The 24,240-nt window shown below is 52.3% G+C and overlaps 1 protein-coding gene and 1 pseudogene across 1 annotated transcript in view; both read right to left on the reverse strand.

The window, feature by feature from the left end:
- The window catches only part of LOC135892833 (single-pass membrane and coiled-coil domain-containing protein 3-like), a 178,238-nt gene that overhangs the window by 102,458 nt on the left and 51,540 nt on the right, over positions 1-24,240 (reverse strand). The window lies entirely within an intron of this gene.
- Positions 10,944-23,184, reverse strand: LOC135892212 (interferon-inducible GTPase 5-like; annotated as a pseudogene).

Below are 24,240 nucleotides of genomic sequence, written 5' to 3' on the forward strand. Positions count from 1 at the left end.
TGGAGTACTGTGTCCAGTTTTGGGCCCCACACTACAAGAAGGATGTGGAAAAATTGGAAAGAGTCCAGCGGAGGGCAACAAAAATGATTAGGGGGCTGGAGCACATGACTTATGAGGAGAGGCTGAGGGAACTGGGATTGTTTAGTCTGCAAAAGAGAAGAATGAGGGGGGATTTGATAGCTGCTTTCAACTACCTGAAAGGGGGTTCCAAAGAGGATGGATCTAGACTGTTCTCAGTGGTACCAGATGACAGAACACGGAGCAATGGTCTCAAGTTGCAGTGGGGAAGGTTTAGATTGGATATTAGGAAAAACTTTTCAACTAGGAGGGTGGTGAAGCACTGGAATGGGTTCCCTAGGGAGGTGGTGGAATCTCCTTCCTTAGAGGTTTTTAAGGTCAGGCTTGACAAAGCCTTGGCTGGGATGATTTAGTTGGGAATTGGTCCTGCTTTGAGCAGGGGGTTGGACTAGATGACCTCCTGAGGTCCCTTCCAACCCTGATATTCTATGATTCTATGATCAGCAACGTCCAACCCCGTTACCAAACATTGGGAGTCAGGTGTTTCCAAGGTTTGGTTTCTACATTTTTTGGTGGAAAGCCCCCTATTTTGTTCCAAACTTCCCACGCAGCTCTGCCCCAAGGGTAACATTTACTAGCCAGGTTTTTAGTTTTTATGGGCCTGGCTGGCTTTTGTTATGTGGTTACCAAAGGTTAGAGATGCTGTTTACCGAGTGATTTCTTCTTCAACAAAGTGTTTTATTATCAGCTCTTTCATATGTCCTTGTAATATCCTGGTGCAGAAGAGAACCACCAGCCACACAGAGCAACTTGTTCATACTGGGCAATTTTCATCCACAGCTCTCAAAGCAATTTAAAAGTATAAGCAGCATTATCTCAGTTCTAGAGAGGGGGAAACTGAGTCACGGTGAGGTAAAAGTGACTTATCTACAGTCACACAGGGCTAGAACCTAGGAGGCCTGACTCCCAGCCTCCCCTGCTCTAACCCACTAGACCCCACTCCCCTCCTGGATCTGGGGAGAGAACTCAGGAGTCCTGGCTCCCAGCCCCATTCTAACCCATGGGATCCCACTCCCCACCCAGAGCAGGGGCTAGAATCCAGGAGTCCGGACTCTCACCCCCCTCCTGCACTAGCTGTCAGATGAAATAAAAGAAATTCGGGTGTGATGAAGCCAAAGACCCTCCTGCTTTTCAATTCACATTGGCACCAGGGAGCAAACACTGGCGTTGCTCCGCAGGGACTGCTGTAAGACTGGGCGCCCCCACCCCGGCAGACAGGGACAGCTGAGCCGTGGTCAAACCTGATGCAGATGAAGCAGGCCGCAGAGTTAAACTGCCCCCCCCATGCTGGAGCTCAATTGTTCCTGCTAACTTGATCCCCAGCCCTGTGCAACCCACTGCCCCGAGGCATAGGCAGTGCAGCCAGGACGAGGAGTTGGCTGGCATGTGGCGCGGCTGGCCCTCCAGGGTGTGCCCACAATTGCCTGGAGAGTGGGGAAGATGGGTGAGGCAGGGAGCACGGGGCGGGGACGAATGGAGCAGGAAGCACAGGGCGGGGGGGATTCTGGAAGTGGGGCGGGGTGAGGAATCCTGGCAGCAGGGGAGACGGGCGAGGATCACAGGACAGGGAGCACAGGGCGGGGAGAGCAATGCTGGCAGTGGGGAAAACAGGCAGGGGATCTGGCAGCAGGGGGGGCCGGCAGGGTGGAGAGAATAGGTGAAGGGTGGGGGGATCCCAGCAGCAGGGGAGAACAGGCCGGTGAGGATGGGCCAGGGACCTTTGGGGGAGGGAGGCGGGAGTGCAGGCCGGGGAGAACAGGGGGAAGCTCAGGCCGTGGTGGGAGAATGGCGGGAGAGCAGGCTGTGGGAAGAGAATGGGGGGGATCAGGGTGGGGAGAGCACGTTGCCATGGTGGGGTGGGGGAGGAGCACGTGGCCATGGACAGGCCCCACATCACTTCAGAAGTCCAGGTCCCAGGGCCCCGTCAGCTCCCATCTGCCCCATGGCTCCTCATCTGCCCCCAACTCTGCACCCCGTGCCCCTGGCTCTCCCCGGGGCTCCTGCTGCTCCGGCAGCTCCCCCTCGGCTGGGGCCCCCAGATGCCTGTGCTCCTCCTGGGTGAAGGGCTCCCCATCCCGCAGCTGGTCCCGCAGGCGCCGGTGCTTACTGATGCCCAGCTTGGGCAGGCCGCGGTCGAGCCCCTCCAGCTGGACACAGGCCTTGCCCAGGGGCTGGCTGGCCACGTAGCCGCAGCGTTGGCAGGTGCCTTAGCCCCCCATTTCAGGTGTATCCTCGCTACAGGCACCTTGACGGGGGGCCCGAACACTCCCTTCAGGGCCATGTAGGCATCGGGCACTAGCTGGTCTGGGTCCACCACCTCGGGCCGTGCCAGTGTTACCTCTGCGCCCATGTCCCAGAACCCCTGGAGGCTCCTTCCCCCCACCTCAATGGGGATGATGTGGCGATTGTCCCCCGGGGCCTGTCCCATGCTCACTCGGCGGATTGAGTACGGGTGATCTGGACCTGGAGCCCCGCCTTCCCCTGCTGGCCTGGCGGTCCCCTCCCCCTGGCACAGCCCTATCGACTGCGGCCCCCTGCACTGGCAGTGCCCCCTCTCGGTGGGCTTCCACCCAGTTGACACCCCACAGATTCTGTCATGGCAAACCTGGTGGCTGAACTTTGTGACTTTGTCCTCACCCACAACTATTTCACATTTGAGGACAATATATACCTTCAAGGCATCAGCACTGCTATGGGTACCCTCATGGCTCTACAGTACGCCAACATTTTTATGGCTGACTTAGAACAACACTTCCTCAGCTCTCGTCCCCTAATGCCCCTACTCTACTTGCGCTACATTGATGACAGCTTGATTTCAACAATTTCCATCCCACCATCAACCTCAGCCTGGAACAGTCCACACAAGAGATCCACTTCCTGGACACTACAGTGCTAATAAGCGATGGTCACATAAACACCATCCTATACCAGAAACCTACTGACCGCTATACGTACCTACATGCCTCCAGCTTCCATCCAGACCACATCACACGATCCGTTGTCTACAGCCAAGCTTTAAGATACACCTCTACCCCAATATAACGCGGTCCTCAGGAGCCAAAAAATCTCACCGCCTTATAGGTGAGACCACATTATATCGGGTTTGGTCCGGTACGGTGTACCGGACTGGACCGGCTTCCCCGGTGGTGATTTAAAGGGCCAGAGGCTCCAGCCACTGCGGGGAGCCCCAGGCCCTTTAAATCACCGCTGGAGCTCTGGCAGTGGGGCTCGGGCGGGGATCTAAAGGGCCCGGGACTCCCCACAGTGGCTGGAGCCTCTGGCCCTTTAAATCACCGCCCGAGCCCAGCTGCCAGAACCCCGGTGGTGATTTAAAGGGCCCGGTGCTCCAGCTGCTGTGGGGAGCCCTGGTCCCTTTAAATCACCGCCAGAGCTCTGGCAGCCGGGCTCGGGCGGTGATTTAAAGGGCCTGGGGAGCCACACAAATTCGGATATAACGCAGTAAAGCAGCAGGGCTTGGGTGGCGCTTTAAAGGGCTTGGGGCTCCTCACTGCTTTACCGCGTTATATCCAAATGCGTGTTATATCGGGTGGCGTTCTATCGGGGTAGAGGTGTACAACCGCATTTGCTCCAATCCCTCAGACAGAGACAAGCACCAAGATCTCTCTCAAGCATTCTTACAACTACAATACCCACCTGCTGAAGTGAATAAACACATTGACAGAGCCAGACGAGTACCCAGAAGTCACCTACTACAGGGCAGGCCCTCACTCTCACAGTGCACATCTACCAACGTGATATATGCCATCATGTGCCAGCAATGCCCCTCTGCCATGTACATTGGCCAAACCGGACAGTCTCTACGCAAAAGAATAAATGGACACAATCAGATGTCAAGAATTATAACATTCAAAAACCAGGCGGAGAACACTTCAACCTCCCTGGTCACTCAATTACAGACCTCAAAGTCGCAATTTTTCCACAAAAAAACTTCAAAAACAGACTCCAATGAGAAACTGCAGAATTGGAATTAATTTGCAAACTGGACACCATTAAATTAGGTTTGAATAAAGACTGAGAGTGGATGGGTCATTACACAAAGTAAAAACTATTTCCCCTTGCTAATTTTTCCCCTACTGTTACTCACACCTTCTTGTCAACTGTTGGAAATGGGCCATCCTGATTATCACTACAAAAGTTTTTTTCTCCTGCTGATAATAGCCCACCTTAATCGATTAGTCTCGTTAGAGTTGGTATGGCAACCCCCATTTTTTCATGTTCTCTGTATATATATATATCTTCCTACTGTATTTTCCACTGCATGCATCCGATGAAGTGGGTTTTAGCCCACGAAAGCTTATGCCCAAATAAGTTTGTTAGTCTCTAAGGTGCCACAAGTACTCCTCGTTCTTTTTTTTGGCCACAGTAATTACATTTCAGGTCCCTCAAGTCCCACGATGCGGGGTCGGTCCGCTCCAGCCTTCTTGGGAACCCTGAGTTGGGCTTCCTGGAGTCCTCATTCACATCTCCTGTCCTTGGGGATCTTGTGAGGGCGGTAGGACGAGAGCCCTGTTCCTGCTGGCTTTAGGAGAGAGGTGGTTGGGGGCGTCAGGACAGCAGGAAACCTGGAGGAAGAGGAAGGACATGTTCCCACCAGTCACTGCTGCTCCATGGGACATATGCTCTGTGCATCCCCCCAACTAGCTACGAGGTGTCACTGCTGCTCCCATCCTAGGGATGGGTGGAGGGGGAGGACACATTCTGTGCATTACCTGGACAGGCCACCAGGTGTCACTGCTGCTCCAAGGCTGACACACTGCAGGATGGTGTGAAACGGAGCAGGGTCAGTTCTAAGGGTCAGATTTCCAGAGGTGTACACCGCACAACAGGAACAATGAGGATTTCTCCATCCCCCCTGGGGAACAAGGGGAGCTGCTGGATGCCGGGTGGTTTGGAAAATTCAATGAGAATTGTGCATCTCGTGAGCATGGTGTGGCCGCCCCAGTGGCCGAATGCCTTCCCTGCTGTGCGCAGTGACGCTGGGCTGAGTCCTCCCCTCTCAGAGCATCTGCCCCTAGCGAGGGGCTCGTCTCAGCTCGTAGCTGGATGGACCAGCTCGTTCCCTGCCTTGTGCCTGGGACAGTCGCACTCAGCAGCACGGACACAGATGTACAGCGTCCCCCCGACAACCAGTGCGTTCTGGGACGCTGGATGAATGTATCATAGAATCATAGAATATCAGGGTTGGAAGGGACCTCAGGAGGTCATCTAGTCCAACCCCCTGCTCAAAGCAGGACCAATTCCCAACTAAATCATCTCAGCCAGGGCTTTGTCAAGCCTGACCTTAAAAACCGCTAAGGATGGAAATTTCACCACCTCCCTAGGTAACCCATTCCAGTGCTTCAACACCCTCCTAGTGAAATAGTGTTTCCTAATATCCGACCTAAACCTCCCCCACTGCAACTTGAGACCATTGCTCCTTGTTCTATCATCTCCCACCACTGAGAACAGCCGAGCACCGTCCTCTTTGGACCCCCCCCCCTTCTGGTAGTTGAAGGCTGCTATCAAATCCCCCCTCACTCTTCTCTTCTGCAGACTAAATAAGCCCAGTTCCCTCAGCCTCTCCTCGTAAGTCATGTGCCCCAGCCCCCTAATTATGTCCATTGCCCTCCGCAGGACTCGCTCCAATCCCTTAGAGCCCAGCACCATCACTGGGAGCAGGGTCTTGTGCAGAGCACTGCATTGTGGGAAGGAGTCAGTCAGTAGGACGGGCTGAACAATGACTGCTCCAAAGCCGGTGGCTCCTCACCCATCCTGGGAACGAGCTTACAGGGCCCGGCCTTGGGGGCACTGGAGACCCCATCCCATGTGTCGCTACCAATCCTGTGACCAGCCTGTGACAGCTGCAGTGTGGGGATGCCAGGTGCTGGGAGCAGGATACCAGCCCACAACGTTCAGAAATTGCAAGTCAGACCCAAAAAATCATGAGATTTTTTCCCCCGAAAACCCACAAGTTTGGTCCAAAAATCATGAGCTATTTTGGAGAGGATGATACTGAGGGGTTTGGTGTTCTGGTTTCTGAACTCCCCCTGCCCCGGTGTGTGTGTTAGAGACAATGACTGTGCCCGGCTCTCCCAGACGCACAGAGCAGGTGACTCTGGCTCCGTGGCTGCTGGGTAGAAAGGAGCTTCTAGCTTCTCCCCAGACCCCCACATTATAATTCATTCATTTTCTGTCCCCTGCCCAGCCCCACATCTGCTCTGCCCCCCCAAGTCCCACTGCTTCTCCTCCTGTGGCTCTGGGGGGGTCTTCACCTCTCTCCCCCTCCCCTACCCAAACACTCCTCTGCCTCCTGAGGGGAGGGGGAGGGAGCTGCCTGTCTCCTGCAGCAGCTCTGATTGGCTGCCCTTCCGCAGGAGGTGGGAGATGGGGCAGTGGGTATTTTTGATGGAGCAACAGTGACACCTGGTGGCCGGTGTGGGTAATGTTTCCTTCATTAGCACAACAGTGACATCCAGTGGCTAATTCGGGTAATGCACAGAGTGTATTTTATCAGAGGGGTAGCCGTGTTAGTCTGAATCTGTAAAAAGCAACAGAGGGTCCTGTGGCACCTTTAAGACTAACAGAAGTATTGGGAGCATAAGCTTTCGTGGGTAAGAACCTCACTTCTTCAGTTGCATCTGAAGAAGTGAGGTTCTTACCCACGAAAGCTTATGCTCCCAATACTTCTGTTAGTCTTAAAGGTGCCAGAGTGTATTTTGTAAGTGGAACAGCAGTGACTGTGCATTGCATGTTACTGCTGCTTCATTAAGTAATAAAATCTGAATTTAGAGCTCGGACACTGGGAGCCAGGACTCCTGGTTGCTATTGTGAGCTCGATGTCTATAGCTGTTGTGCAATCTTGAGCAAGTCACTTATTTTCTCTGTGCTGCACTTTCCCCGCTGTGAAAGGGGGACTCCTGCTCCTTTAAGATCTATGGCACAAACCCCACTAGCTCCACTGGGAGCAGCGCTGTGCCCAGAGAGGGATCACGGGGTTAATTCATATGTAGAAAGCTCTGTGGTGAAAGGCTCAGGAGAGAATAGTTCATTATTAGGCAGTAATTATAGGGCTGTGGGAGTGTGGTGGGGCGATGACTCACCGGCGCGGCGCCTCCTGCTGGCTGTCCAGGGAATTAGCTCTTTTTCAGCTCCGGAGTGTCCTCTGCCGGCTGATGGCTCGCCTGCCATTGGCCCCCGTATCCCTCCCGGACCCTGGTGCCCTTGTATACCAGGGTTCTGCCCCCAGCAGTAACCCCTCCGTCTCTTCCCTCCCAGGGGAGCCCCCAACCCCCTATCCCCATCTTGCCTCAGTGGCTACTGCCAGTCTCCATTTAGCCCCTGCTCCCTGGGGCAGACGGACGTCTGTTAACCACTCATCATCGGCAAGGGGGGGGTTGGACCAGCTGCCTCTGCCTATCTCTGGGCGGCCCCTCTGCAGCCCCAGTTCCCTTTTTGTGGGCCCTTAACTCGGCCTCCAGCCTGGGGCTTAGCTAGGCTGGAGCTCCCCCACTCCTTCTGCCCTTCCCCAGCACTGCTCCACCTCAGGTACCCTCCTCAGCTCCCAGGCAGCCAGGTCCTTCTCTTTCAGAGCAAGAGAGAGAGAGAGTCTCCTCAGCTTCTGGCCCCAGCCCTCTTATAAGGGCCAGCAGGGCCCTGATTAAGCTGACCACAGCTGTGGCTGCTTCCCCAGTCAGCCCAGCTTTCTCCGCTGCAGCCCTCTCCAGGGCTGCTTTATCCCCTTCAGGCAGGAGCGGGGTGACCACCCCGCTACAGGGAGCAAGACGAACAGTTCACAAGACAGTGAGAAATCGGGTGTAAGGGGAGAAGGGACATTAATTTTGTCTTATGATTTAAGAACAAACCTGAGTACGTGACTGGGAGATTCTTCCCCTGAGACTCAGGCAGGTTTCTGTGATTCCCAGACCAGCCTGGATTCTCTCCAAGTTCTGATCCTGACCTCGTCCCCAGGGGATTCGAGCACTTTCCAGTCGGGTGTTAAATGAGGTGACTGACGTCTGTCACGTGTGATTCAGTGCCTCTCATCCTCTCTTTGCACTGTGTGTGCAGTGGGGTGGTTGGTTGTGGGAGGTGTCACAGGCTGGCCGACCCTTTAAGGCAAGCCAAGCTCAGCCTGGCCTGGGAGCTAGCAGCGAGCCCCCCGCTGGGGGTGATAGGGCAGCTTAATGATAATTGGTGACCCCAGCTGGGCCAGGGCCAGGAAAAGACGACACAAGGGAGGGGGACTCAGTTGGGGCAGAGCCAGGAGACAGGAGTGGGAGCCCTGGGGCCTGAAGTCCACAAGAGAAGGCAGGTACCACAGGGAGCTCTCTGCTGCCATCTGCTGGAGGGCAAAGGGACTGAGTGAGGCCATAGCTAATTTACATGTGGATGGTTTGGGGACATCGGGGTTAAATGTGGCCAAGTTCTGTAGTTGGGCTGATACTCTGGAGAGTTCCCTGGTGGGAACCAGCTGGGCAAAGCCTGAACAGTGACTGGGATCAGGGTCTACGTTCACCTAAAGACCCTGGTGCAGGCTCGCTGTTCTAGCTGCTGAAATCATTGTAACAGCCCCAGAAGGGCTGAGTGGTGGCGGCTTTAGGTTTAAGGTCCAATGGACGTGTCCCCACACAGGTTTAAACCCAGTCCTGAACATCCTAGCAGGACAGGGGGTCGAGCCCCAAGGACCCTGATTTCCTGGATTCCTGCAGCCACAAACTGTGAGTGAGGGGCTGGGAGGCAGAACAAACTGCATCAGCCGATCAGGGGGCAATTGGTCGGGGCTGTGACAGATGCGCCCTGAGACAGAAGATGGGGGAAGGTGTTGAACTGTAAACATTTGTCCCAGCTCACCCCGTCCTTCCTCTTTCCTCCGCCAACAAAGTTCTTCTGTTTAACCCGCTGGTGACTGTGCTGGTGAGTGGGTACAGATTTGCCCAGCAAAGGTGCCCAGAGCGGATACAGGTTCCCAGGTTACTGTGTGGGGGCTCGAGTCACTGTTAAGGAATTGTAGAGAATCCCCTCAGGTAAAGACCCGACCCTTGTTGTTGGCGACACTGCTGCTTCAGGGTTTCGCGTCTTCTCCTTACAAACACCCTACGGCTGCATTCCCCACCTCGCTAAACCCCCCAATTAGTGACACTCGGAGGGAAGAGCTCCTGTCTACTCAGAGCAATGCCCTTAAGCCATGGACATTTAGCAATGGTGAAATTCAGAGACACGGGCTCTTAGTCCAGATTAAATGCAAGTTTATTATCATTGAAATATTAAATCATTTCTACAAGACAAGAGGGGCCCGTTCTGGGGGTGTGAAGGGATCGCAGAACCGGACCGCTAATCATTATGAAATCAAAAGCAACAAATCAATGGCTTATTGTGGGAAGGCAGAGGCTGACACACTGGCTATACATATGGTCAGACCAGCTGCAATGTATCGAAGTCTCCAACTGCTCAAAGGAATTGTTCAATCATCGGCTCTTCTAACAAACTACAGAATAGGCTCCCACTGAGAATAGCAAATCAAGGAGCAATAGATGTACATAAGCTCAGCATCAAACACTAGAGCCTCTCTCCACACGAACTCACCAGCCGTGAATGGGAGAACAGCCCAGAGTATAAGTGACAGCTGCCACTCAGCCAGGTAATTATCAAGCATCCAACATGGGTTTATCAGCCAGGCACATCTTGACCCTTCTCCATTTCAATCCAGGGCCATTCACAGGGTTAATAGCACAGCCAGACACAGGTGCTTCCCTGGACAAATCTATCTTTGCATAAGGGGCTGGTTAAACCTATGAGCGTAGAGACAGAATTACAAGGATCAGTCTCAGCATTTCTTAATCTATTCTTGTCTCACAGGAGAACCTAGGACCCCGTCAGGAGACGGCCCTGTTGCGCTAGGTGCTGTTCAGACACAGAACAGAAGGACAGGCCCTGCCCCCGAGAGCAACAATCGAAGACTAGACGCAGCAGGCGGCTGCTCCAGGCAGAGGGGGGAGCACAAGGGAGCAGGGAGATGGTTGGGATAACGCAATGGGCAGTGCTCCCAGAGCTCCGGCCGTGGGCCATTGTGGAGTGATCCGAAGGGTCCATTGCAGGGGTGAGGCTGACGGAGGCATTCGCAGGAGGTCAGTCCGGGGGCTCTGTGGGAGGTTACAGGCGGCTCCTCCCCGGACAGGGGCAGCCTGGGGGAAAGTGTGACAGCATCTATGCTAAAAAGCCTGTTTCATTTGCCTTGGGCCCTGCAGTGACGAGGGCGGGCTTGGCACCAGGGGGGTCGTCACCCAAGTCAGGTCAGGATTCAGGATTTTTACGATTGTGTCTGAGTGAATTTACCCACATGCCCAACGTGGCGCCTGCCCAGGCTACAATTTCAGGGCAACAGGAACCAAGACGCTGAAAATCTGTTGCTAGAACGAGTCATTGTTGGTGTCGCTCCCTTCACGTCTCCCAGTGAAGAGTTCAATGGGCTCTGCCATGGCCCTGCTCTCGGCTGGGGCCTGAAATAACCATTCCCTGAGCTCCCTGCAGAGAGCGTGAGGCACTGGGGACCCTGGGGAGCTTTATCACAACTTGGCCTCCTTCGCTGGGGAAATAAAGAAAAAACAAAGAACAGTGTCAGTCAGGATGACCCTGGCTGAATCAAATTCAGTATGTTATGGTGGGTGGGAGACCTCCGTGGAAACGGAGCTCAGAGCTCAGTTATGGTGAAGTTTCACACCTGATGCAGAAAAGCAGAAATTTCATGAGACTTCCCACAGCTCTGAGCTCCGAGCTCCAGCTGGGACAGGGTCTTTACTTTCATCCTTTCAGTCACGTGCTGACGTTTGATCCTTGCAGGGGGTGCGGGTGTTTTCATGCTGTTTCTCTCAGTTTGAAACGTCTCCCTTCATAACCACCTCCAGAACTTGTACAGCGTCAGCAGCAGCAGCATCCAGGAAATTCTTCAACATGAAGTATGTGGTAGGGAGAGAAACTGCTGCAGATACCACAGAACCTACCACAGGTACAAAATTCAACAAATAAGTAGAATATTTCACTGCCCCAGCTGCGCACTTGGTCAGTAGCTTAATTATAAAATCTTTTGTTATTTCCTCGCTCAGTGGGGACTTCAGCTCTGCAGTGGGCTTGTTATTCTGTCTAGCAAGTGTAGCGAGAGCGTTTTCAGTGAGGCCGAAGTCCCTGCAGTACTCTTTCAGGGACGTCACCAGGATGGCGATATCGCAAACAGTGGAGAGACCTGGGATAGGAAGAGCAGCGACTCCGCATGACACCAGACTTTTCCCCCATATCTCTGCTTGCAGTTGTTCTTTTTTCTTCTCCAAGGTTTCCTTAGAAACATGGGAAAGGGATCGTAGGAGAGTGAGTCTCTTGTGTCTGGGGAGCGCATCCACAAGCGTTTCCTGCAATTTGGGATAATCGTACTTGCCTAAGTCCCCTCTAGATACAAGAAAAACCCGTGGGGAGGTCACCTCTGCTGCTTTGAGGCCATTGATGCAATTCTCTCTGATGGCCTCGAGGATCTCACTCTCACTGTACTGATGTGGCCTTTTCGTGGCAGCTTTCCTCTGCTTCAGGATTCCCTTCTCGTCATACAGTGTTTTCTCATTTGTCAAATCCTGGTCCACCTTGGAGCGCACAAAGTAAAACTTCTTCCCCTGTCTCTGGATCTCCTGGGCGAGTTCAATATCGTGGGATGTGAAGCGGGTGCAGGAGATGATGATGAAAAAGTCGTAGCGACTGAACCCCACCTGCTTGAGGTACGTCTGATTTAAATGGTGGGGTCCCGATCCCTGGCAGATCCCAGACTATTACGTTTGGGTGTGTAGGATGTGGGTAAGCAGTGGACTCCATTGTCGTTTCACTGACCCCTATCTCAGCAGCATCGTCATCGTCATCCTCCAGACCCAGGATGGCGTTGACAAAGGACGATTTTCCACAGCCTGACGCCCCCGTGACAGCGATGTTGAGAGTGATTTTATCAACCCTCTCCAGAGCCTCTTTCGCTGTAGCAGCTGCTTCGGTGACAAGCAGCGAGCAGCGGCCCCCAGGAGCCGGCACCCAGGGCTGCTTACAGGGGAGTTTAAGTGGGAGTGAGTCTCATTGGAGGAGAAGGTATCTGTACTTGCGTCTGTCTTTGTAGTGCTTGTATGTGTAGAGGCCTGTAGGGGCAGTGTGCTGAGCCCCGAGCCCTGATTAGGGGGCGGAGCTTGGCTGATTAGGGGGCCTATCAAAGAGGCCTCCCAGCCAAGCAGCGAGCAGCGGTCGGCAAACAGGGCGGCTAACAGGGGAGTTTAAGTGGGAGTGAGTCTCATTGGAGGAGAAGGTATCTGTACTTGCGTCTGTCTTTGTAGTGCTTGTATGTGTAGAGGCCTGTAGGGGCAGTGTGCTGGGAGGGCTGCTGAGCCCAGAGCCCTGATTAGGGGGCGGAGCTTGGCTGATTAGGGGGCCTATAAAAGAGGCCTCCCAGCCAAGCAGCGGCACAAGCAGCGAGCAGCGGCACCCAGGGCTGCTAACAGGGGAGTTTAAGTGGGAGTTTACAGGGGGAGGTGGAAGGGGAGGCAGGAGGGCGCGGTGGGGCGTGTGGTCTTTTTCCCCAGAAGCGGTGGGCAGAAACCTTAGGAGCCATGAGCCTAGCAGCGGGGGACACAATGCAGATGATTGCATGTGGCAGCTGTGGTATGTACATGGTTCTAGCAGGGGCGCCTGAACAGAGGTATGTCTGTATGAAATGCCGCCTAATTGACCTGTTAGAGGAAAAGGTCCGTGGGTTGGAGATGCAGGTAGAGACCCTGGTGGAGTTTAGAAGGGGATTCGAGCAGCTACTGGAGCAACGGCAGGGAGTGGCAGAAGGGGAATGCTCGGGGGTGCAGGTAGAAGCAGGGGCTATGGTCTGTGAGGGGGGAATGTCGGGGGGAGAACAAGAGCAGTGGAAGCATGTGACCGTGAGAAGCAGGCCAAGGAAAAGGAGGGCTAGTGAGGGGGAAATAGAACTCAGGAACAGGTTTGGGTGTTTGGATAACGAGGAGGGGACGCAGCAGGTGGTAACTGATGGTGGGAGGCAGAGGAAGAAAAGGAGAGCGGCTAGTCCAATAGAGAGAGGGGAGGAGTTGATGGAGACAGCATCAATACTCGGCCCCAGGAGGATACAGGATGTCACTAGGGGGACTATAAGGGAAAATAGAAACGGACAGGAGTTACAACTACAGGGAACAGGGGATAAATTAGTAGATCGTACTGTCACCAGGCAAAGGCAGGTTTATGTGATTGGAGACTCCTTACTGAGGAGGTTAGACAGGCCTGTGACCAGGGCGGACCCAGAAAACAGAAGGGTGTGCTGTCTGCCGGGCGCTAAGATACGGGATGTGGACCTGCGGTTGAAAAGGATCCTAAAAGGAGCAGGTAAGAACCCCTTGATCATCCTTCACGTAGGAACAAATGACACGGCTAGGTTCTCGCTAGAGAGAATCAAAGGAGATTATGCCAGACTGGGGAAGACGCTTAAGGAAATCGAGGCTCAGATTATCTTCAGTGGGATTCTGCCTGTTCCTAGAGAAGGACAGCAAAGGGCTGACAGAATTGTGAGGATAAATAGCTGGCTAAGGGAGTGGTGCTATAAGGAGGGCTTTGGGACGTATGGCCATTGGGAGGCTTTCGGGGACAGACAGCTGTTCTCACGGGATGGACTTCACCTGAGTAGGGAAGGAAATAGACTTCTGGGAGGGAGGCTGGCTCATCTCATCAAAAGGGCTTTAAACTAGGAATTTGGGGGAGACGGTTGGGAGATGTCCAGTTAGTCTCCACGCCAGATTCCAACACTGAAAAAGAGGGTGAAGAGATAAGCACAGATATAGGTAGGGGTAGGGAATTGGACATAAGAAGGAGGGGGCGGATGGATAGTACGGGGTCCGTACCAAATTGCATAACTAATGGGAGAAAGGATAGACAGCATACAGTAAGATGTTTATACACCAATGCGAGAAGCCTAGGTAACAAAATGGAGGAATTGGAGCTCCTGGTCCAAAAAATGAAACCTGATATCGTAGGAATAACCGAAACGTGGTGGAACGGTAGTCATGACTGGAGTACAGGTATGGACTGGTATGTGCTGTTTAGGAATGACCGGAAAAAAGGTAAAGGTGGGGGAGTGGCATTGTATGTCAATAATGAGGTAAAATGTAAAGAAATAATAAGTGATGGAATGGATAAGACAGAGTCTGTCTGGGCAATAATTACACTGGGTGAAAGAACTACTAGAGCCTCCCCAGAGATAGTGCTTGGGGTGTGCTATAGACCGCCAGGATCTAGCCTGGATGCGGACAGAGAACTATTTAATGTTTTTAGGGAAGTAAAAACAAATAAGAACTGTGTAATCATGGGGGACTTTAACTTCCCAGATATAGATTGGGGAACAAATGCTAGTAACAATAATAGGGCTCAGATGTTCCTAGACATGCTAGCAGATGAATTCCTTCATCAAGTAGTAACTGAACCGACGAGGGGGGATGCAATTTTAGATTTGGTGCTGGTGAGTAGTGAGGACCTCGTTGAGGAAATGGTTGTAGGGGACAACCTTGGCTCGAGTGACCATGAGCTAATTCAGTTTAAACTAAATGGAAGGATTAACAGAAATAAAACTGTGACTAAGGTTTAAGATTTCAAAAAGGCCAACTTTAATAAATTAAGGCAACTACTTAGGGAAGTGGATTGGGCTAACATACTTAGGGATCTAAAGGCAGATGACGCCTGGGATTATTTCAAGTTGAAGTTGCACGAGCTGTCCGAGGCCTGTATCCCGAGAAAGGGAAAATGGTTAGTAGGCAGGAAATTTAGACCTAGCTGGATGAGCGGGCGTCTCAAAGGGGCGATTAAGAAAAAACAGAAAGCGTACAAAGAATGGAAGAGGGGAGGGATCAGCAAGGAAACCTACCTTATTGAGGTTAGAGCATGTAGGGATGCAGTGAGAAAGGCCAAAAGCCGTGTAGAGTTGGACCTTGCGAGGGGAATTAAAACCAATAGTAAGAGGTTTTATAGCCATATAAATAGGAAGAAAACAAAGAAAGAGGAAATGGGACCGCTGAAGAATGTAGATGGAGTGGAGATTAAGGATAATCTAGGCATGGCACAATATCTAAATGAATATTTTGCGTCGGTGTTTAATAAGGCTAATGAAGGGCTTAGGAATAGAGGGAGCGGGACAGAGGGGAATAAAGGAGGGGCGATTGACATTACAGTATCAGAGGTGGAAGCCAAACTTGACCAGCTAAACGGGACTAAATCGGGCAGACCGGATGATCTTCATCCTAGAATATTGAAGGAACTGGTGCAAGAAATTGCAAGCCCCTTAGCGATAATTTTTAATGAATCTGTAAACTCGGGGGTGGTACCGTTGGACTGGAAAATAGCTAATGTGGTTCCTATTTTCAAGAAAGGGAAAAAAAGTGACCCGGGTAACTACAGGCCTGTTAGTTTAACATCTGTAGTATGCAAGGTCTTGGAAAAAATTTTGAAGGAGAAAGTAGTTAAGGACCTTGAGGTGAATGGCAATTGGGACAAATTACAACATGGGTTTACGAAAGGCAGATCGTGCCAAACCAACCTGATCTCCTTCTTTGAGAAAGTAACAGACTTTCTAGATAAAGGAAATGCGGTGGATCTAATATACCTCGATTTTAGTAAAGCGTTTGATACTGTACCGCATGAGGAATTATTGGTTAAATTGGAAAAGATGGGGATCGATATGAAAATCCAGAGGTGGATAAAGAACTGGTTAAAGGGGAGACTGCAGCGGGTAGTACTGAAAGGTGAACTGTCAGGTTGGAGGGAGGTCACCAGTGGGGTTCCTCAAGGTTCGGTTTTGGGTCCGATTTTATTTAATCTATTTATTACTGACCTCGGAACCGAATGTAGGAGTGGGCTGATAAAGTTTGCGGATGACACAAAGTTGGGAGGTATTGCCAATTCGGAGAAGGATCGGGATATCCTGCAGGGAGACTTGGATGACCTTGTAAATTGGAGTAATAGTAATAGGATGAAATTTAATAGTGAGAAGTGTAAGGTGATGCATTTCGGGATGACTAACAAGAATTTTAGTTATAAGCTGGGGACGCATCGGTTGGAAGTGACGGAGGAGGAGAAGGACCTCGGAGTCCTGGTTGACCGCAGGATGACTATGAGTCGGCAATGTGACGTGGCTGTGAAAAAAGCTAATGCGATCTTGGGATGCATTAGGCGAGGTATTTCTAGTAGGGACAAGGAGGTGCTGCTTCCATTTTACAAGGCACTGGTGAGGCCTCATTTGGAGTACTGTGTGCAGTTCTGGTCTCCTATGTTTAAAAAGGATGAACTCAAACTGGAACGGGTACAGAGAAGGGCCACTAGGATGATCCGAGGAATGGAAAACCTTTCATATGAAAGGAGACTCGAGAAGCTCGGTTTGTTTAGCCTAACCAAAAGAAGGCTGAGGGGAGATATGATTGCTCTCTTTAAATATATCAGAGGGATAAATACCAGGGAGGGAGAGGAATTATTTCAGCTCAGTACTAATGTGGACACGAGAACAAATGGATATAAACTGGCTGTGGGGAAGTTTAGGCTTGAAATTAGACGAAGGTTTCTAACCGTCAGAGGGGTGAAATTTTGGAACAGCCTTCCGAGGGAAACGGTGGGGGCAAAAGACCTCTCTGGCTTCAAGATTAGGCTAGATAAGTATATGGAGGGAATGGTTTGATGGGATAACGTGATTTTACTCAATTAGGCAATAACGTGCCATCGCTGGTAAAATGAGGGTCCGGCTGGAGAATCTTGCCTGTATGCTCGGGGTTCTACTGATCGCCATATTTGGGATCGGGAAGGAATTTTCCTCCAGGGTAGATTGGCAGAGGCCCTGGAGGTTTTTCGCCTTCCTCCGCAGCATGGGGCAGGGGTCGCAAGCTGGAGGATTCTCTGCAACTTGAAGTCTTTAAATCACGATCTGGAGACTTCAACAGCTGAGTTAAGGGAAAGTGGGTGGGTCAGCTTTTGTGGCCTGCATCAAGCGGGAGGTCAGACTAGATGACCATAATGGTCCCTTCTGACCTTAAAGTCTATGAGTCTATGAGTCTATGAGCTAGGGAGCAATCCCAGTGTTAAGGTTCTGGCTGAATTTCCATTACAAGCCTGACTTTGACCCCTTCTAAAACGCACACAAAAGGCCTGATAACAATTGTGTTAGTCCAGTTTTAGGCCAGTGTGAGCCCTTCCAATGTAAAACTGGGGTAACATTGGGGTGAATAAGGGCCAACAAGTCACATCTCCCTAAAAACTACCCCTGACCTGCAGAAGAGCTCTGTGCAGCTGGAAAGCTGGTCTCTTCCACCACCAGAAGTTGGTCCAATAAAATATATCACCTCACCCACCTTGTCTCTCAAAACTGGTATGTTGCATCTGGACTTAAGGTAGAAATTTACAATAGAATTTTAAATGAATCTGACAAAGGGATCCTGAGTGACAACACACTAAAAAAGAGAGGGGTTCAGCAGGGGTAAAAACTTCTGTTATTGGAGGAGGTGGGGTGTTTTTAGCACTTTGTAGCGAAAAAAGAGAGAGCAAGTCAAAACTGGGCAGAAAGCTGTTCCAGTGGTTTGGCTGTGAGCCTTGGGGCCCGGTGACTGAGTTCAGCTTTGTACCCTGCCTGCTCCTGGGCCAGTGACAGATTTCCCCAAGGTATTTAGGCGCTGGAGAAGCAGACAGGTGCCTGGTGGGATTTTCCCATTGGGAGTTAGGCACCTAACCTGCCAGGTGCTTTTGAAAATCCCCCAGGCACCTGTCTGCATTGTTGGGTGTCACATACCCATTGCAAGTATGTCCTCAGCACCAAAGATCAGTTAGTTAAAGTCTAATTCCCAGCATTCCTAGCTTTGGAATGTATGCTGCTGTGGTGGGTCACTGGCTCTCATGCCCTTAGTGCAGGGTGTCAAATGCCTGCATCTGTAATTTTCACTCCATGCATCTGAAGAAGTGGGTTTTTTACCCACAAAAGCTTATGCCCAAATAAATCTGTTAGTCTTTAAGGTGCCACTGGACTCCTTGTAGTTTTGGGGATATAGCCTAACACAGCTACCCCCTGATAAATGACTGCTGGGCACCTACCTTTGATTTTATTCAAATACTTAGTCAGTAGCCCTTTTTCTGACACAGAGAGACATCAAAATACCTCCCAAACACTAGGGAGGCTTGTCAATGGAGAAGGAAGGTTGTATTTCAAAAGCAAGGTACCGAATATCCTTAACTCTGCCCCTCGTCGAGATGCCAGTCTGTTATCTTCCCTTTGCATGAAGAACACCACCAAACACTGGTTCTAATGACTTGTTTCACATTTATTTGTCCAGCACTAAGTGCGATGATTGTCACCAGCCTTTGCTCTTTTCCTCTAACTGCTCTAATTTCCTGACCAGGGCCACAGTGGTTAGTAAATGGGGACACACTAGCTCATGGGGACCAGTGGCTGAGGTCTGGAGACTCTGCACAGGGTATTAGATCAAACGACTCCAGAGCAATGGGGGTTGCCTCTGCTCATGCTAGACCTGACTTTGGAGCTGTGTGAAGAAGCATTTTCTTCTGTTCCTTCTCAATGTCTCACCTGTTAATTCACTGACCCCTTGTTCTCGAATCGGGGGTTGGTGGACAGAAGAGACTGATCAGTTTTTGCTGGGCAAAGATGAGTGGAATCCATGGGAGCAGAACAAAGTGGCGCCAGGCTCCTGTCATGTCCCGGCTGTGTGTGCATGTAAGAGAGATCATAGTGCCTTCCTGTGACTGCAGCCCTCACACAGGATAAGGGGCCTTATACCGCTGCTCATTAAGGGAGTTTTCCCTTAGCACAGGTGCTACAGGCCTGTGTTTTGGAGCTGAAGGAGCTGAGTTTCTTGTCCTGGCTCCCCACAAGTACGTGTGAGCTATAGAGTAGCTGTGTCTGTTGGCTGCAGGACACAGGTTTGTTACACTGCGCGTTGGGAGCTCTATCGCTGTGAGTCCTGTTACTGAACGGTTCACCCCACGTGACTCTGGACTGTGTCAAAACTGTGTCACGAGTCCCCTCCTCTCCTCTGTGAGCTCCAAGTGTATGTTACTGAGAAACTATTCGCCCAAACCAGGCCCTGATCGGACATTCAGCCAGTTTCTAGCTGGATCACATGCTACTGCCATTGGAGTGAGGATTTTCTTCTCTCCCTCATCTCAGCATCCTGCCCAGCGGTGGGTGGGCAGCAAGGGAGGGTGAGTGGATCTGTCCGGGGCCTTACACGGCCCTCACCACCATAGTGTCTCAGCACCTCACAGAGCTCAATGGGTTTATCCTCCCAGCACCCCTGTGAGGTAGCCCAGTGCTGCCCCCAAGCTACAGGCTGGGGAACCGAGTCACTCAGAGATTGAGGGCCACACTCACAAAGGGATTTAGGCACCTAACTGTCTCTTTAGTAACCTCAGTCCAGCATTAGGCACCCATGAAATCCTGAAAGCCCCCACTCAGCTGCCACCCAGCCCCATTGGTGCCTAAGTCCCTGCTGCTGGGCACGCACAAAGCTGCCGAAGTCCTGACACCGCCCCACTGCTAGCGAGCGGCTCAGAGCTCCAGCGCAAGCCACAGCCCTGGCGCCACTCTCCAGCTATGTGTTCCCCGGCACATAGCTCATCAGCCGGGCCTGGGCCTCAGGTGTTCTCAGCAGGGTGGTGCCCCACACAAGAGGCAGCGTGGGGGTGGGGGTCTCCAGGGCAGCCCAGAGCCTGGGTCCTGCTCCAAATCAGGCAGTGTGGGGATTCCAACAGGGGTCTCCCCTCGCCCTGGTGAGTGTCCAGCCCCCCAGGCTATGGGCTCTGCATTTCACTCCTGGCTGGCTTGGGCAGCTCCCTGCTCAGCTTGCTGGTTTCTGAGAATCCCTTTCTAGGCACCTAAATCTCCCCTGCCTTGTACAGGAGACTGGGCACCTAACTCAGGGCTGAGGACTCCGCCAGGCAGCAGGGCAGCTAGAGGTCAAGGTCTGCCCTGTCTAAGGAGCTTTGAAAATCTGTCCCAAGTGACGTGGCTGAGGTGACACAGGGACACTGCGGCAGAGCCAGGAACTGACCCCAGAACTGCCAAGGCCTAGTCCAGTCACCCTCCATTAACCAGTCCTCCCTGGCCTTGGCTTTATTCTGCCATTTCCCCGCTCCAACCATTCTCCCTCTCCCCCCTGCGCAGGGTCCTCATCACACTCAAAGAATTTAATTTTCAGTTTCTGTTTTCAGGAAATTCGCAGTGTTTGTGAAAAAGGGCCTGGGAGTGGCAGGTGTTAAGTAAACACCACAGATCAGATAAAGGCAGAGATACCCTTTCTTGCCTAAGGGCATGGCTATACTTGCGAGTTACAGAGCATTAAAGCAGCCCTGGGCGCCCTAACTCATGACACGTCCACACTGGCAAGGAATGTAGAGCACCCGGACTCCGCGGCTAGAGCACTCCTGGTACTCCACTTTGGCGAGTGGAATGACGTGTGATACGCCCCCGCTGGAGCGCCGCGGCACCAGTGTGGACGCCCTGGTCTGTTAATGTGCTCCGATCGGCCTCCAGAAGTGTCCCACAATGCCTGTTCTAGCCACTCTGGTCATCAGTTTGAACTCTATTGCCCTGCCCTCAGGTGACCAACCGTCAGACCCGCCCTTTAAATTCTCTGGGAATTTTGAAAATCCCCTTCCTGTTTGCTCAGCCAGGCGTGGATTGCTCTCAGCGAATCTTTCCAGGTGACCATGCCTCCAGGCGCCAGGCGATCCCCAGCATGGAGCAATGGCGAGGTGCTGGACCTCATCAGTGTTTGGGGAGAGGAAGCTGTCCAGTCCCAGCTGCGCTCCAGCCGTAGGAATTAGGATACCATCGGGCAGATATCAAGGGACATGATGGAAAGGGGCCATGACCGGGACACACTGCAGTGCAGGGTTGAAGTGAAGGAGCTGCAGAGTGCCTACTGCAAAGCCCACGAGGCAAACAGCTGTTCCGGTGGTGCCCCCGTGACCTGCCATTTCTACAAAGCGCTGGACGCGATACTTGGGGGCGACCCCACTTCCACTCCGAGTACCACCATGGACACTTCAGAGCCCAGTTCAACAAGGCAGGAGGAGGAGGGGCAGCAAAGTGGGAGCGAGGGTGTTGAGGCAGAGGAAGCCACCCCGACATCCCTAGATGCATGTCGCCAGGAGCTGTTCTCAAGCCAGGAGGAAGGTAGCCAGTCACGGCGGGCGGTGCTTGGGGAAGGACAAACACCAGAGGAGGTTCTCGGTAATCGGCTTTTATTTGGGGAAGGAAGTTATTTGGTGCGGGTTCTTGAGGCGAGGATGGTTAGGGCTGTATGCATGCCTAGATGCAGAATAGGGCGTTGATGTGCTCTCTCACATCGCGGTAATCGGCCCCAGTGATCTCTTCAAAGGTCGCAGCCAGAACTTGGGCTTGTACTGTCGTCCTTGTTCCAGTCAGGCTAACATGTCCGTGACACTGTGCCGCGAGGGGTGGGGGGACCGTTGCTGCACACAGGCAAGCTGCATAAGGGCCAGGGCGGAAGCCGCATTGCAGTAGAAGACCCTCCCTTGCTTCCCAGGTCACCCTCAGTAGCGAGATATCTTCCAGGACGAACTCCTATGGAAAATGTGGGGACAGTGTTCAGTATAGGGGCTCTCTGCAGCTGTTGGCTCTCCCCAAGGCACAGAAACTTAGAGGACAGTACGTCCGTGAAACAATCAGTCCCCCTCGACCCTGTGCTTACTCACCATTTTGGGGCTCCTGTGGGTTATGTGCGCTCGCTTTGGGATGGGCAAATTATGCTATTGTGTAGACTGTGCTTGCCCTCCTTAAGTACGGGGGAATCAGTACTCTGTCTGGTTTGAACAATGCTGCCTCTGTTAAGTGTTGCATTTTACCTTTACAGATGCAAACTTGAGATCTCAGCCGTCCGTGTTATCACCGGCCGAGAGGCTGCAAAGAATCCGGAAGAGGCCACGTAGAAGCAAAGAAGACATGCTGCATGAAGTAATGCAGCAGTCACTTAACGAGAATCTAAAAGCGCAGGAGTGGAGGGAGAGTGAAAGCAGGATCCACCAGCAGAATGCGGATCGCCAGCATAAAAGCACAGAGCTCTGGCAGCAAAGCACAGATCGGCTGATAAGCATCATGGAGCGCCAAGTGGACTCGATCCAGGTAATCGTAGCCATGCAGGCAGAGCACTACCGCCCCCCCCCTCCTCCCGCAGCCCTTGTCCTTTCCCTTGTGCCCCCATGTCACCTCCAACCCACTTTCCCCAACATCCGGGTTCTTATCGCCACCAGCTGCCTCCATCACTTATAGCTTCAGCACTCAGCCCTGAAAACTACGACCCTTACCCTCTGCATTCAACCCCCATCCCCATGCAGTATAGCCATCCTGAAGTGCAGCACTCACTGCACAGCACTCCAGACAGGACAGACGCAAATGTGTGATTGTACCGTTCCCCACTCCACCCCTTTGCCCTTTCTGTTTTCCAAGCAGTTGTGTTTCTTTTCAATAAATGAATTTTTTGGCTTTGAAAACATTCTTTATTATTGCATAAAGTAATAGATGCCTTAGCCCAGGAAAGCAACAGGCACTGCAAGTCAGCATTGCAAACACAGATTCCTACTAACATTGGAACCATTGCACTTCACTCCTGTGCAGGGCACCAGACATTATTGGGGGCTTTCAGCCTCAAATTGCTCCCTCAAGGCATTCCTAATCCTTGCAGCCCCGCGCTAGGCCTCTGTAATAGCCCTGCTCTCTGCCTGTTCAAATTCAGCCTCCAGGTGTTGAACCTCTGAGGTCCATGCCTGAGTGAAGCTTTCACCCTTCCCTTCACAAATATTATGGAGGGCACAGCACGTGGATATAACCATGGGAATGTTGTCATCGGCCAGGTCCAGCTTCCCATTCAGAGAGCACCAGTGGCCCTTTAAACGGCCAAAAGCACACTCCACAGTCATTCTGCACCGGCTCAGCCTGTTGAACCGTTCCTTGCTGCTGTCAAGGCTCCCTGTGCAGGGTTTCAAGAGCCACGGCATTAAGGGGTAGGCAGGGTCTCCCAGGATCACAATGGGCATTTCGACTTCCCCTATGGTGATCTTCCGCTCTGGGAAAAAAGTCCCGGCCTGCAGCTTCCTGAACAGCCAAGTGTTCCGAAAGATGCGTGTGTCATACACCTTTCCAGACCAGCCTGCGTTAATGTCAATGAAACGCCCACGGTGATCCACAAGCGCCTGGAGAACCATAGAGAAATACCCCTTCCGATTAACGTACTAGGATCCTAGGTGGGGTGGTGCCAGAATAGGAATGTGCGTCCCATCTATCGCCCCTCCACAGTTAGGGAAACCCATTTGTGCAAAGCCAGCCACAATGTCCTGCACGTTGCCCAGAGTCACAGTTCTTCTGAGCAGGATGCGATTAATGGCCCTGCAAACTTGCATCAACACGATTCCAACGGTCGACTTTCCCACTCCAAACTGGTTAGCGATCGACCGGTAGCTGTCTGGAGTTGCCAGCTTCCAGACTGCAATAGCCACCCGCTTCTCCACTGGCAGGGCAGCTCTCAATCTCATGTCCTTGCGCCGCAGGATGGGGCGAGCTCCTCACACAGTCCCATGAATGTGGCTTTCCTCATCCAAAAGTTCTGCAGCTACAGCACGTCATCCCAGACTTGCAGGACAATGTGATCCCACCACTCAGTGCTTCTTTCCTGAGCCCAAAAGCGGCGTTCCACAGTGGTGAGTATGTCCGTGAATGCCACAAGCAATCTCGTGTCGTATGCATTACTCGAGTCGATATCATCTTTGGAGTCCTCACTGTCCGTTTGGATCGTAAGGAGTAACTCGACTGCCAAACGTGAGGTGCTGGTGAGTCTCGTCAGCATATTCCTCAGCTGTTCGGGCTCCATTCCCACAGCCCGAAAGGGAAGACAGAGCGGGCAGCACAAAAAACATTGAAAGATGGCGCCAAATGTGGACAGAAGCAGAGGGATTCCTGGGATGTGAACCGATGCATCATGGGGCGTTGGGACAGGACCCAGAATGCCCCGCACACCCCTCACCCGTCCCACAACCCACGGCGCCAGAATGGGAAGAGGTGCTCTGTGGGATAACTGCCCATAATGCACCGCTCCC

The sequence above is a fragment of the Emys orbicularis genome, chromosome 20 (genome assembly GCF_028017835.1).
Source record: "Emys orbicularis isolate rEmyOrb1 chromosome 20, rEmyOrb1.hap1, whole genome shotgun sequence".
Taxonomy (NCBI): domain Eukaryota; kingdom Metazoa; phylum Chordata; order Testudines; family Emydidae; genus Emys; species Emys orbicularis.